The sequence below is a fragment of the Molossus molossus genome, unplaced genomic scaffold (assembly GCF_014108415.1).
Source record: "Molossus molossus isolate mMolMol1 unplaced genomic scaffold, mMolMol1.p scaffold_m16_p_4, whole genome shotgun sequence".
NCBI classification, from domain to species: domain Eukaryota; kingdom Metazoa; phylum Chordata; class Mammalia; order Chiroptera; family Molossidae; genus Molossus; species Molossus molossus.
The window spans coordinates 91,391,753-91,405,925 of NW_023425377.1; the positions used below are offsets into that span (position 1 = coordinate 91,391,753).

At 36.3% G+C, this 14,173-nt stretch overlaps 1 protein-coding gene and 1 pseudogene across 10 annotated transcripts in view; both read left to right on the top strand.

Moving 5' to 3' along the window:
* Positions 1-8,814: 8,814 nt before the first annotated feature.
* NEK1 (NIMA related kinase 1) overlaps positions 8,815-14,173 on the top strand; it is a 191,234-nt gene continuing 185,875 nt past the window's right edge. For all 10 annotated transcript variants that reach the window (XR_004956413.1, XR_004956412.1, XR_004956415.1 and 7 more), the window contains exons 1-2: positions 8,815-8,934; positions 9,247-9,370. The gene's annotated coding sequence lies outside the window, so the exon portion shown is untranslated. The remainder of the gene's footprint in view (positions 8,935-9,246; positions 9,371-14,173) is intronic.
* On the top strand, positions 13,484-13,933 carry LOC118615261 (annotated as a pseudogene).

The window sequence follows — 14,173 nt, forward strand, 5'->3', positions numbered from 1 at the left end:
CAGTATGATTGTCACCTGTAGGTGGCAGAACTAAGACCTATGAATGTTGAATGTCTCATGTATATTTAGTGTGTCAGGAATATATAATGTTTAATGAATATTAGTGCTTCTCGTGTTTAGTGCCTCACGAATGTTAGGCATCTCTTGGTCATTTCAGCCCTTTCTATGTTCACAAGTATATGCCCTACTAACTTTATCTGTCCACTGTGTCTCACAGGTTAGTAACTTATCTTGCTTAACACATGAGTTTTGTCCATCCTATTTATTTCTTCTCTCAAACAATATAGTCCTGGGCTTCAGAGCTGATATTATGTCCATGGTGATGATGCAGTCAAACTTATCTTATGACACCTTCATTCCTTTTATCAAGGTAGATTTAGCAGAGCCATAGTAATTCCAAGCACAATATTCTTTTATTTTACTTGGGAAACTTGAACAAGTTTCTTAGATTTACTTTTTTAAGAAAAAAATGTTGAAAAGCAAACAAAAAATTTTCTAAATGAAATGGAATTTCTTCACAAGAGATTTACAGACATGATATATTTTCTTCTCTCGCTGCGAATATGTAGCCTAATTTTGGACAAAGGCATATCGAGTCTGAGCATAATAAACAATAGTCACAGTCTATTAATCAATTAGATGTGCTTTTTGTGATCCTTTTATAAATAAGTCCTAAATACTTTTATGGAAGTGTTTAGTTCCTACATGGGGATTATCCCAAAGATCTCTTATATGTGGGCAAGAACAAGTTTACTCGTACATTTGGTTCAGTAATATTAATTATATTATGCTCTACCTCACTCCTGTATGAGACCTTGTTTATTTTTTAATCTATTGTTTCTGATATACATAACCATTTTGTCAGTAGTTCTCAACCTTAACTTTGCATCTGAATTATCTAGGTAAATTAAAAAAAAAAATACGGTGGCTTAGGCCCCACTTTCAGAAATTGTTTTAATTGTTCCAGGTTTGGGCCAAAGTGAGCATATTTTTAATTATTCAAAATTAATGAGCAAGATTCAGTCAGAATCACTACATTACACATGAGAAAATCTATTTAAACAAAGTGCTATTTGATAGTTTGATGATAAAACAATAGGTCCCATCTGGAGAAGAACTTTGTAATTCCTCTGGTCTTTTTGCTAGAGAATCTGGTGGTGTTAAACCTCCTCTTCAACAGACTTGGGTGTTTCAGATGGTAACGACTACAGCTAGATTCTTTGAACATTGACTTTAAATACCCTAACATAATACTTCCAACAGAATCTCCTTCCTTCTCATCAAGTGTTACAGACGGGATCCTGTTAATTGGGGTTCTTACCAGATCCTTTATCCTTTACCTGAAGGGGGATGTTAAGAAGGAGTTTCCTAGGACTGAGATAACACGATAATACCCAATAAGGAGTTTTTATAGATCCTGCTGTGGGCTTTTCCCACACATTAAAAAATATATATATACCAGTCAGCCTGGTCTTCATACTCTACTCCTGGAACCTTAAGAGGATAGTTGTTTGTACTAGTGTCCTACAAATTTAGTGGCTTGAAACAGCACAAATTTATTGTTTTAGAGTTCTATAGGTTAGAATTCCAACACAAATCTTACCGGCCAAAATCAAGGTGTTGGCAGAGTTGTGTTTCCTTCTAGAGGCTCTAGGGGTGACTTTGTTTCTGTGCCTTTTGCAGCTTCTAGAGGCCACATCTTAGCTCATTGTCCCCTTCCTCCATCTTCAAATCCAGTTATGGTGGGTTGAGTTCTTCTCGTATCCTATCATTCTGAACTTTTTCCATAGTCAATCTTTCTCAGACTCTCTTGCCTTCCTCTTTTACTTTTAAGGACCCTTGTGATTACATTGAGCCCACCTGGATAATCCAGAATCATCTCACTAGTTTAAGGTCAGTTGATTAGCAACTTTAATTCCCCTTTGCCATGTAACCTAACATATTTACAGATTCCAGGGATTGGAGTGGGATCAGGGACATCTTTGAGTGGCCATAATTCTGTCTGCCATAAATTGCTTGTCATCCTTTGACCACAGGTGTTATATGCATTTTAAAAAGCCCTCTGTGGGGTGGGGGAACCAGTTGATGGTGGCCAAAAGATACAAACTTCCAGTTATAAAATAAATAAGTACTGGGGATGTAATGTACAACATGATGACTAGTTAACACTGTTGTATGGTAGACGTTAAAGTTATTGAGAGTAAATCTGAGTTCTCATCACAAGGAAAGACACCTAATTTTTTCTTATTCTTTTCTGTTTTTTTTTTTTAATCTATATGAGATGATAGATGTTAACTTATTGTGGTAATCATTTTACATATGTAAATCAAATCATTATTTTGTATACCTTAAACTTATATAGTGCTATATGCTAATTATATCAATATAACTGGGGGGAAAACATAAAAATAAAAAGCTCTCAGTATACAGGAAGTATTTGAAGACATAGCTAAATAAGTTATGTGAGTCAAATCAGGTTTTCCAACTTTATTTTTTTAATGATTTTTTAAAATATGTTTTTATTGATTACAGAGCCAGAGAAGAAGGGAGAGGGGTAGAGAAACAGCCATGAAAGCTGCCTTCTGCCTGCCCCCTACTGGGGACTGAGCCCACAACCAAGACCTGTGCCCTGACCAGGAATTGAACTATGACCTCTAGGTGCATGGGACAACATTCAGCCAACTGAGCCACACCAGCCAGAGCAGGTTTTTCTACTTTAAATCATATGTTTTTGGTTAGAATGGAGCTCAAGCAGTAATAACAAAAACTATCAATACTCAAATTAGCTTTACTTTCCCTCTACCGACCAACTAACAAAACCTTGGGGTAAGGAAAGAGAAAAAGAAGAGTAACTCACAATGCTAAGAGTTTACCTATTCCAATCAGGTCTGGGACTGCTTATTCACTAGTCTTGCTTGTACCTTGGCAGATACAGAGAAACAAATGGTAGGCATTACCAGTGAGTGAAGGTGATGTGAGCCATTCGCTTCTGCCAGCAATTCCACCACTCTGGGAGTGGTAGGTTGTAATGTGCTATTTTATAGAATTGGCAAAGTCAGTAAAAACACTGGGAATCCTATTTCAGTTTCTCCTAGATTCTTATTCTCTGACCCCAGTCAAGTTGCTGTAAGTTTTCTTTGGAGTGAAAAACTTGAAAATAGGATTATTTCCCATAACAACTGAAAAAAATACATTAAAAACAATTCTACAGAAAATCAGAGAAATCTGTTCCATGCGTATGTGATTTTATTGTTTATGTTTCATATACATTGGCAAGAAGGAGTGAAAGGGATTAAGATGTTCTATTAGGAACATAGTGATATGGTTCTAATCTAGAATTTCCTCCTGATTCCACCAGCATCAGGGAAATAATTGAAAATGACCTTTTCTTGTTCTTTGCCTTGTTCCCTAAATTAGAATGTGAAATTATCTTGAATAGATTTGTACTCCTGATTACATTTGAAGCCTTTGACATTACAAACAATCTTCTAGTTTCATGTGATTCTTTCCTGTCTAAGCCTCATTGGAACTTGATGCACTCTGAGTTATTCCAACCAAGTACATTCTCTCTGTACCGCAGGCCGACGCTCTAACCGCTGAGCCAAACCGGCCAGGGCAACCAAGTACATTCTCAGTTCAGTCTTATGAGATGACTCCTTTCTCAGGCTCTGCACAGCTAAGGACTCAATGTCTTACTTTATTCCTCCTAAAAATAGATTATGATCTATCTCCCTCTTTAGATAGCTGACTCTTCTATGGGTTCTAGCAGGTGACCCAACCCAGAAAGCCAGAAACTGGAGAACTGATTAGATAACCTTTGCCTATTGAGCTAAACCAACCTGATTAAGATCCATAAATTAATCAGACTGCTACAGTTTCAATCCAAGCTATATATAACTAATGGTTAGTTCAGATGACATAAGGCCAGATAAAGTAAGCTTTCAAGAATTGGCTTAAATACAAAATATTCTTAGAATGTAGAGAGATAGAGCCCTAAATGCAAAAATGCTTTTTTTCTTTCTTGGGTGTGAGTATTATAGGTCTGCATGAGATCTGGATTTTAGAGCATGCATTTCCTCATATTTAAGGTTTTAAAACCTTCTTTTCTTCAATCACAAAAGATTGCTTGTATGTCAAGACAGTTTGATCAAACACATTCACTGACACAACGTGGTCTTTTCAGAACTTCACAAAGGAAAAATATTTAGTGTAAATCTACCACCAACTATTTGCTCTCATTTATTATCCTCTTGTTTCATCTCACTGCCTGCTTTCTGGAAAGAACAAATAAGAATACCTAAGTCTTGAATATGCCTATCTACATCATTTGCATAGTGCTCAATCCATTGTAAATAAATGACAGAATATATTTCTGAAAAATCTCTAATAGAAGAACACTTTAGTAATATAGCTAGTCCCTTTCCATTTGGCATAGTATATAGCACTATTAATAAAGGTTAAGAAATTTCTTTTTTATTTCTACTAGAAAAGAGGTCCACAAGTGTAACTTTAACCAGCTTTAGTATACAAGTATACAAATAATTACTAAAAGTTTTAAAAGTGTTTTAGTGTTGGCATTTCTTTTTCAAAATGGAAAATATTGCTATAGTATTTCTTGATTATTAAAACAAATTTTTTCATTTAAAAAAAATTGGTTTTAGAGAAAGGAAGAGAGAGAGAGAAACACTGATTAGTTGTCTTCTGTATATTCCCCAACTGGGGATCAAACCCACAACCTGAGTATGTGCCCTGACTAGGAATCGAACTTACCACCTTTTGCTGTACTGGACAACACTCCATCCAACTGAGCTACACTGGCAGGGCACTCTTTCATTTTATTAATTGACAAAATGAGCTTGAGACCAACAGGTAAGTAAAAGAGAATTCCATTAGTAGATACAAAAGTAAGTAGTAGACTTAATATATTATAAAGTTTACATTTCAAATCAGTGTAAAAGCAAATCACATTTAATAAATGATTCTGGCATAACTAGCTTTTCTCCAAAAGAATACAAAGCTAGTCTCTCTCTATGTTAATCATATATAAAAATAAATTTCAAATGTATTAAACTTATTAAACAAAATGCAAAAACATTAAGATTATTTAGATAACTTTGGGAGTGAAAGACTATTTACTTGGCAAAATGAGAAACCTAAATTACAAAAAATAAAACAAAAAAATTGCCAGATTTGATAATATACAAATGTACGAAGTTTTGTATGGCCAAAAATACCATTAAAAAGTATCAAACTGCTAGTGAGAGACTGTCAGAAAATATTTATTCCACAAGATGCCAAAGAGTTCATTTCTATATTTTACAAATAGCGCCTACAAATTGATTTTTTTAAAAGATAATCAAAAAAAGATATATCCCCCTGGCAAGGGATATACAAGGCATGCACAAAGGAAGAAATTTCAAATTTTTGTAAAATTAAGAGAGAAACATCCAGTGGTGGTGGAAATAGGCACTTTTTATACAAAGCTTTTAGAAGTTTGAATTTCATAAATGTATGAAAAGTAATCCAGGATATAGTAGATAGTCTACAAATATGCCAACATTGATCCCTCCCTTACTTGTAAATCTTGCTTGGCCTTGAGCCTTGTTTTCACCAAGAATATGGAAGAAGTGACACCATACCTTTCCGTGGTGTAGCCTCTAAAAGACTGGCACCTTTGCCCTGGCCAGGTGGCTCAGTTGGTTGGAGCATTGTCCTGTATACCAAAAGGTTACAGGTTCTATTCTGGTTAGGGTACATTGCTAGCTTCAGGCTCAAGCGGGAGGTAACAGATAGTGTTTCTCTCTCACATTGATGTTTCTCTCTCTCTCCCTCTCTCTCTCTCTCTCCAAAAAAAAAAAAAAAATCCTATGGTGAGAATTAAAAAAAAAAAGACTGGCACCTTCTATTTCTTCCTTATAAGAAGCTAGCTTTTATGAAATGAGAATGACTGTCCTGAGACCACAATATTGTGAGCAACCCAAGTTACTCACGTGTAGAGAGAGGGAGTTGTCGAGGAGTACCAAGACACCAAACATGAAGCTTCTTGAACCATCCTGTTCAGCATAGTCACCCACTGAATGAAGTTAAGTGAGTGAGCTCAGTCAAAGCAATGTGGAGCAAAAGGACCCAACAAAACCCCACCTGATTTCCTGGCCCCAAAATTGTAAGGATATAATAAATATATTTATTATATATATTATTATATATTTATTATATATTGTTTTTTTAGGCCACTAAGTTTGAGGGCGATATGTTACACAGCACTATATAACCAAAGCACAGGAGTATCTATTAAAGTAGAAGAAAAGAAAAAAAAAAAAAAACATACTTTTTGACTCAGCAAACCTATTTAGTAGATCTTGGTACATCTATATCATGGAATATTGATATCATTAACAAGAATAATTAATTGACCTCTAGAGATATTCATGATATACTGTTAAGTAAAAGGCAAGTGGCAAAACAATGTGTAGACTATAATCTCATTTTAACAGACTAAAACAAATACGTATTAATAAATGCTTTTATGAACTTAAAGAAAAATATAGATGACATTTGTAAAACTGTTAACATCAGCCTCTTGTAAGAATAAGCATAGGACAAATTCTGGGGACAGAGACTACGGGACTTATTTTTGTATACTTGTGAAAGAAGCAAAGATTTTTTTGTTGTTTGAAAGAAAAATCCAATAAAATATTTAAATAAAAAGAATTAAAGAAATTTAAATATGCTTGTTGTAAAAAACAAACAAACAAAAAAAAAACAACTGAACTCTACAGAAGTATATAAACCAGCAAGGGAAATCATGTAATCCTCTTTTTTTAAAATCCTCACCCGAAGACCCTTCTCCATTTATCTTCAGATAGAGTGGGAGGGAGGGAGAAAAAGAGAAACATCGAGGGCCGGAACCAAACCATAACCGAGGTACATGCCCTTGACCAAAATCAAACCCGAGACTTTGGTCTGCAGGCTGAAGCTCTAACCGCTAAGCCAAACCATCTAGGGCAGGTAATCTTCTTAAACCAGGTTAGAGTAACTTGCTTTATTTATTTATTTATTTATTTGTCTATTTATTTTATTGATTTTATAGAAAGAGGAGGGGAGAAGGAGAGAGAGAAACATCAATGAGAGAGATCACTGATTGGCCGCCTCCTACATGTCCCCCACTGGGGATTTGGCCCACAACGTGGGCATGTGGCCTGACTGGGAATCAAACCAGTGGTCTTTTGGTGCATGGCTTGATGTTCAACCACTGAGCAACACCAGCCGGGCTAACTTTATTTACTCAACAATATATCAAGGGAATCTTTCTATGTCGTAAAAATAGATCCTGATGACCATTTTTAATGGCTTTAGTATATTCTATTGTTTGAATGTATTATAATTTATTTAGCCAATGCCTTATTATTAGAATTCACATTATTTCTAATTTTTCTGGTTATAAAAACAAGGCTATTCTTGTAATACATCTTTACCTACTTGTTTTAGAAGTGAATTTGTTGATATACATATTGCTAGCAGTTTATATTCCCGCTAACAGTTCATAACAGGAGCAAAAATAATTGTCTAAGGAAGTATCTGACCATTCTTCATGAAATCATCCAAAAAGAATTTGCTAGCTTAGCAATTAGCAGATGTTTTCATGTTGCTTTGCTGTACAAAGGGACGTGGGTAGAACTAGAGTTATTGTGCATTCAGACACCCAAATTCTTACTAACTGGGGTGGAAGGGTCATAGGAGGTTAGCCTAAAAGTGAGAAAATTAGGGTAACAAGTCTTTTTCATGGAGATTGAAAGTAAATAAACTGAAGCAGATTTTCTCCAGTTTGCCATGTTAAATCACTTGCAGTCCCATCTTCTGGCAAAGAAGCCCAAACCTTTCTATTTACATGCTGAGAATAAAGTTTGTATTGTAAGCGTGACTAAACCGAAGACCAGCAGGAGAAACCAAAGAAGGTCTTGGTGTTGGTGTGTTGGGGCAGGGATGAAGAAGAAGGAAACATTTCTCTGAAGCAAACATCTGAATCACTTGATTTCTGAGCTCTCTGGCAAAATCTGTGGTTTCTCCAAGCTACATACAACCTGTGTACAACAGATACAACTTAGAGTTGTACTATCCTCCTTCAGCTTTATGTTTGTAATCTCCAGTATCTCGGGGTAAGTCACTTTAGCCATAGGAATACCCAGGAGAACACCCTTATTATATGAAATTATGTTTCTATCTTAGAAAGTCCTGCAATGAAGAAAGGTACTCAGATTACCAAACCTTTCAATATACCTCCAATTAATTTACATACACATTAGATAATAGGTGTAGAAAATCACATTATACCTTAAAAAATGTTCTGTCAAGATTTGAAAATACTTTCTTGTTTTAATCATCCAAAATATACTATAAAAAGGCTTGCTTTTGAAAGCAAAATTACTTTTAAAAATATGGCATCCCTAAATAAAAGTCTTCAGGTTAAAAAAAGCTTTTTCTCTGTGTCGTATGTCTGGGACAAATTTACAATATGATTTACTGCAAATCAACTTATAGTAGTGAGTTCTCGCTCTGACATACTACTTCAAACTACACACTCCTGTCTTTTCCTTTGCATCTTTCTGTTCCCTTAACCTATCCCCCCTGCAGCGTCCTGGCCCCGGCCCCGCCCCCGCCCCGGCCCCGCCCCGGCCCCGGCCCCGCCCCGGCCTCGGCCCCGCCCCCCAGCCTCGGCCCCGCGCTGCTCTTTCCCGGCTACCTCCACTGCGCGCCGAGCGCGCTGACGCCACACGCCAGCGCCGGTGACGCGCCAGCCGCTCCCCCTTCGTCTGCACTCGCTCCAGGGTTTAGGAGCGGTAGGGTGCAGACTTTTCAGTCCGGGGTCCCAAGCACTTCTCTGCATACCCCGGAACCTAGAGCGGGCTTTGCGAGACAGGAGGACGTGGCAGGCAGGTAGCCTCCCGGTCCCAAATGCCGCCCGACCCCCACCCCAACCCCGTTGCTGAGGCCAGGAGCCACCACCTCTGAAGTTGGAGAGGCGGTAACCGGGGCACTCCCCCTGCTCCCGCCTGCCGTTTCCAAGGGGCTCAGAAACCAGTTTGTTTCGTCCGGGTAGTGTGTACCAGTCTCACAGGGCGTTGCCCGAGCCGAACCGAGTCCAACCTGAGCGGTCAGCCCAAGGCTGGTGTGAGTGTGGGAGTCGCACTGCCCCCTTTCATAGCGGACTGTGAGAGGCTGGTTAGATAGACTTGGTTTCTCTTTCAGGATGTCATGTTGGAAATGCGGGATGATGCCTCTGCCTCATTAAGTCCCGTAGGAAGACTGCTACACCTAGACTTTTGCTTATAGATCATCACCGTTATTCCTACTAACGTCCTGTGTCGTTGAGGTGAGTTGCACTTGGGGGAAGCAATGATATGCAAAATGGCAAAATCATATTGGAGACGAGGAGACCTTGCTAAGAGTTGCTTATGTAGAGATTGCGTGCGTATCTTAAGTGCACGGAAAAATAATATCCTTATCTCACTAGAATGTGAATTTTCTAAGGAATAATATGTATTGCAAAGCAATCATTGGACATTGTTTAAAAATCTATTGAAATTATAGAAATCTTGGTATGGATAAGCAGTCATTTACAGGCTTAGATGGTGTCTCCAGTCTTAAATTACACATACGTTTAATTACAAAATGAGTAGCAACTGGTTGGCCTACAATCTTATATTTCAGTTTCATAATTTGAAACTGTTTCCATATGTAAGGCATTAAAAGTTCTGCCTTCAGAGTTCATCATAACTCATTTTTTAATATATATACAGGCCTAATTTTTATTTTCTAAGGCCCACCCCCTAGAAGCAGAAAAATATTTATTGCCATTCCAAGTTACATCAGAAATATTTATGAAGGATTAAAAGTAATATCCAATATGTACTTATAATGGCCCTTTCTTATGATGCAGCAGTATTGTGGAGATAATGGAGGGGAGCCAAAGATGGAGAGAAACAGTCCTTTGTTTCTATTTTAGATTTGTCTGGTGTGAGAGGATCCACAGATCATTTTAAATTGCCCATTGTTCTAGGTGAAAGGTAAGGAGCCAATTTTGTAGGAAAACAGGTTTTTGCACAGTAAAAGTCACCATTAGTTTAGTTAGGTTCATGGAACTTGGCCACAGGAGTTCTTTTGAGGTCATTTTAATAATACATTGACATTGAATTCCAAGTAAATTTTACTTGGTCTAATTTTCTACCTTCTAAGTCATAATCATGACACCATTTCATGAATGTAAATTATTTACATGTTGGTAGTTTCCACTAGGAAAGCCATTAATTGTTGCTTGAATAGACTTACAGAGAAGAAAAGCACATATTTGGGGGGGAAAAAACCTAGTAGGAATCCCATTTTTGCTTTCTTCTTTTTTGAGTAATGAGAAATAAGGCAGGGACTTTCTTTACTGAGAAGATAAATTAACCCTCTCCCATAATCCCAAAATGTTGTTTATTATTTTGGGTGAACTATATAAATGGATTGTAGCTGTGGATAGCACCATAAGGACTTCTTAAAAATCTGTTGACATCCCTTTACCAATGTTTCCCTTTAGGCTATCTTGTGCATCATATAGCTGAAGAGACTTAATGTTCGAGATTTGTGGGGCTAAAGTTTTTGATTCATAACTCTGACATTTTTCATATTTGGTGCACAAAATTTTATTATGTCAAACATTGCTTATTTATGGCTTAAATAATTTCTTAGTAAAATGTGAGGAAAGATGTCTAATTTGACTAGAGGCAATATATATGTGCATATATATTTATATTTTTTCGGAGTATAGTGGACATAATTGAAAAGGAGTGATACCATATAGAAAAACTTTGGATGTCAGGATTAGAAGTTTGGAAATGGAGAACTGTTTAAGGATTTTAACCGGAGAAATTGATTTAGGTAGCATTCTTCCTACTTCTTTCTATCAGTATTTATTATTTTTAAATTTAATGTAATGTTTGGAATAGATAATACATTTATATAGTTTAAAATTCAGAAGGTATTAGAAATTGAAAAATCTTCCCAACTATTCAGTTCTCTTCCCTGAAGGCAGCCAATATTACCAGTTTATTTGGTATCCCTTCAGAGATATTACTTAACTTATACAAGCAATTATGTGTGTGTATACATATAAGTGTTTTTATATAGATATATGTTTAAACACATATATAACGTAAATAGAAACACACACATGTATTGCCTTTTAATATACAAAGGGGAGTATGAACTATTTATTATTCTGGTACTTAGAAATTAATCTATATCAATATAAATGTTGCTTCTTTCTCTTTGACTTGAATATTTAAGTTTTGCCATTTTAAACAGTGCTACAGAGGAAAACTTTCATACATTTGAAAATGTTTATAAGGTAAATTCCTAGAAATGGAATTGCTGGATCAAAGTACCTGAACATTTATAATTTTGATAGATATTGCTGAATTAATATTCCTTAGTATTTGTATCAGTTTGTATTCTCACCATATTCTGTTTTCTTACATTCTTCTTCAACACAGTATAATAACAAACTTTCTGAATTTTGCAATTCTGCTGGCTAAAAAATGCTAGCTCATACTTTTTTTTTTATTGTGGTAAAATATACAGAACAAATCTCTTACTTTTTTTTTAATCCTCACCCTAGGACATTTTTCAGATAGAGTGGGAGGGAAAGAGAAGGAGAGAGAGAGAGAAACATTGAAGTGAAAGGGACACATCAAGTGGCTACCTCCTGCATGACCCAACCAGGGCTGGGGACAAACTGCAACCAAGGTATGTGCCCTTAGTGGGAACCGAACCCGGGTCTCTCTGGACCGCAGGCTGATGCTCTTAACTGCTGAGCCAAACCGGCCAGGGCCAAATCTCTTATACTTTTAAATTGTATTTTTCTTTATGTGAGATTGCATACCTTTGCACATTGTAACATCAATTAGATTCCTTTTTGTTGTTAACTTTGTTCCTTTGGTGGTGTGTGTCCCTAGCGGGAACCAAACCCAGGACTCTCTGGTTGGCAGGCCGACGCTCAACCGCTGAGCCAAACTAGCCATGGCATGTTGTTAACTTTTAATTTCATATTCTTTGTCCATTTTCCTGTTGGATTTTTTCTATGAATATGTAGGAGCTTTTTATTTATTAGAGAAAGAGCCCTTGGTGATACAATCTAAAAAAATATGTATTTTTTCTTTTTGTCATTTGAATTTTGACCTATACTAGTTTTTGCTATGCAAGATTTTTATGTAGTCATATTAATCCCTTAAGGCTTTGGGGGTTTGTGTCATACTAAGCTATCCTACTCTAAGATCATAAAAATCATCCTCATGTTTATTTTATTACAATTATGTTTTCAGTTTTTACATTTAAGTATATTATCATCTAAAATTTATGTTGGTAGAAAGTGAATAAAATGGATAATGGATTTAACTTTTTTTTTTCCATGTTGCTACCTAATTGTCTAAATGCTATTTATTTCAAAATTCATGTTTTCCCTAACTATTTGAAGTGTTACCATGGTCACCCACCAAGTCAAAACTTTAAAAATAGCTTTATAAGGTGTCTTGACATTAAGTAGAACAAGTCTTCCTTCATTGGTCTTTTTTTTTTTCAATATTTCTGTGGCTGTTCTTGCTTTTTTCATATTAACTTTAAAATCAGCTTATCTAATTTCTCTCACTCTCAAAGCTTTTGTTTTTATGAATACAGCTTTAAATTTAGAGATTAAGAATTAAACTCTTTCTGATATTGAATCGTCTTATTCATCCATCCATCTACCTCTTCTTTCTTTCTTTCTTGTTTGTTTTTGTTTTTTTCTTATTTTTTCTTTCTGTTCCTTTGATGCATCTTTTTTATTGGTTTATTTTTCAGGTTACTAATCCTATCTGCTGTAAAACCCATGCAATGGGTTCCTAATTTCAGATGTTTTAGTTCTAGAATGTTTATTTAATTTTTAAATATAAATTTCAGTTCTTTGTTGAAATTCTCCATCTATAAAATTTTTTAAAAAATTCTCCATCTGTATGGTGTAGTCCCAGAGATGTGGAAGTGGGGTACAGACTGACAATCCCCAGGAGAGGGGGTGGGGGGGAGAGATAAACCACAGAATTTATATGCATGTATGCATGAACAATGGACATGGACAACAATGCTGGGGACAGGGTGCGAAGGGAGGGGGAGGGGGTATCAGTGAGGGGAAAAGGAGAAACATCTGTAACAAAAATAAATTAATTAATTAAAAACAAACAAAAATTCTCCATCTTTAAAAAAAATCACTTTTATTCATCTTTTTCTCTTATTTTCTGGACCATATTAATCATGGTTATTAAAATTTCCTACTGACTCTTTCCAAAAGCAGCCAGAAGTGACCTCTGAAATGGTTCGCTATTCACTTGACCCAGAAAACCCCACAAAGTGATGCAAATCAAAAGGTTCAAATCTTCGTGTTCACTTTAAGAACACTCTGGAAACTGCCCAGGGCATCAAAGGTATGCATATTCGAAAAGCCACCAAGTATCTGAAGGATGTCACTTTACAGAAGCTATTGTGTGCCTCTCTGTTGTTACAATGGCGGAATTGGTAGGTGTGCCCAGACGAAACAGTGGGGCTGGATACAGGGTTGGTGGCCTAAAAAGAATGTTGAGTTTTTGCTGCACATGCTTAAAAATGCAGAGAGCAATGGTGAACTTAGGGTTTAGATGTAGATTCTCTGGCCATTGAGCACATCCAGGTAAACAAAGCTCCCAAGATGCGGCATTGAACTTACCGAGCTCATGGGTGGATTAACCCACAAATGAGCTCTCCCCGCCACTTTGAGATGATCCTCACTGAGAAAGAGCAGATTGTTTCTAAACCAGAAGAGGAGATTACACAGAAGAAAAAGATATCCCAGAAGAAACTGAAGAAACAAAAACTTATGGCCCGGGAGTAAATTCAGCATAAAATAAAGACTAATAAAAGTAAAAGCAGAAGAAAATAAAGTAAGATAAAATAAAATAAAATTTCCTACTGAGAACTCGGTATTTGAGTCATTTGTGAGTCTATTTCTATTGGGGTTTTTTTGTCTTTTCATTTTGGTTGGTTGTTTCTCTCTCTCTCTCTCTCTCTCTCTCTCTCTCTAACATGCTTCTTAATTATTAGATGCTAGAACTTGTAAATGAAAGGTCTTAGC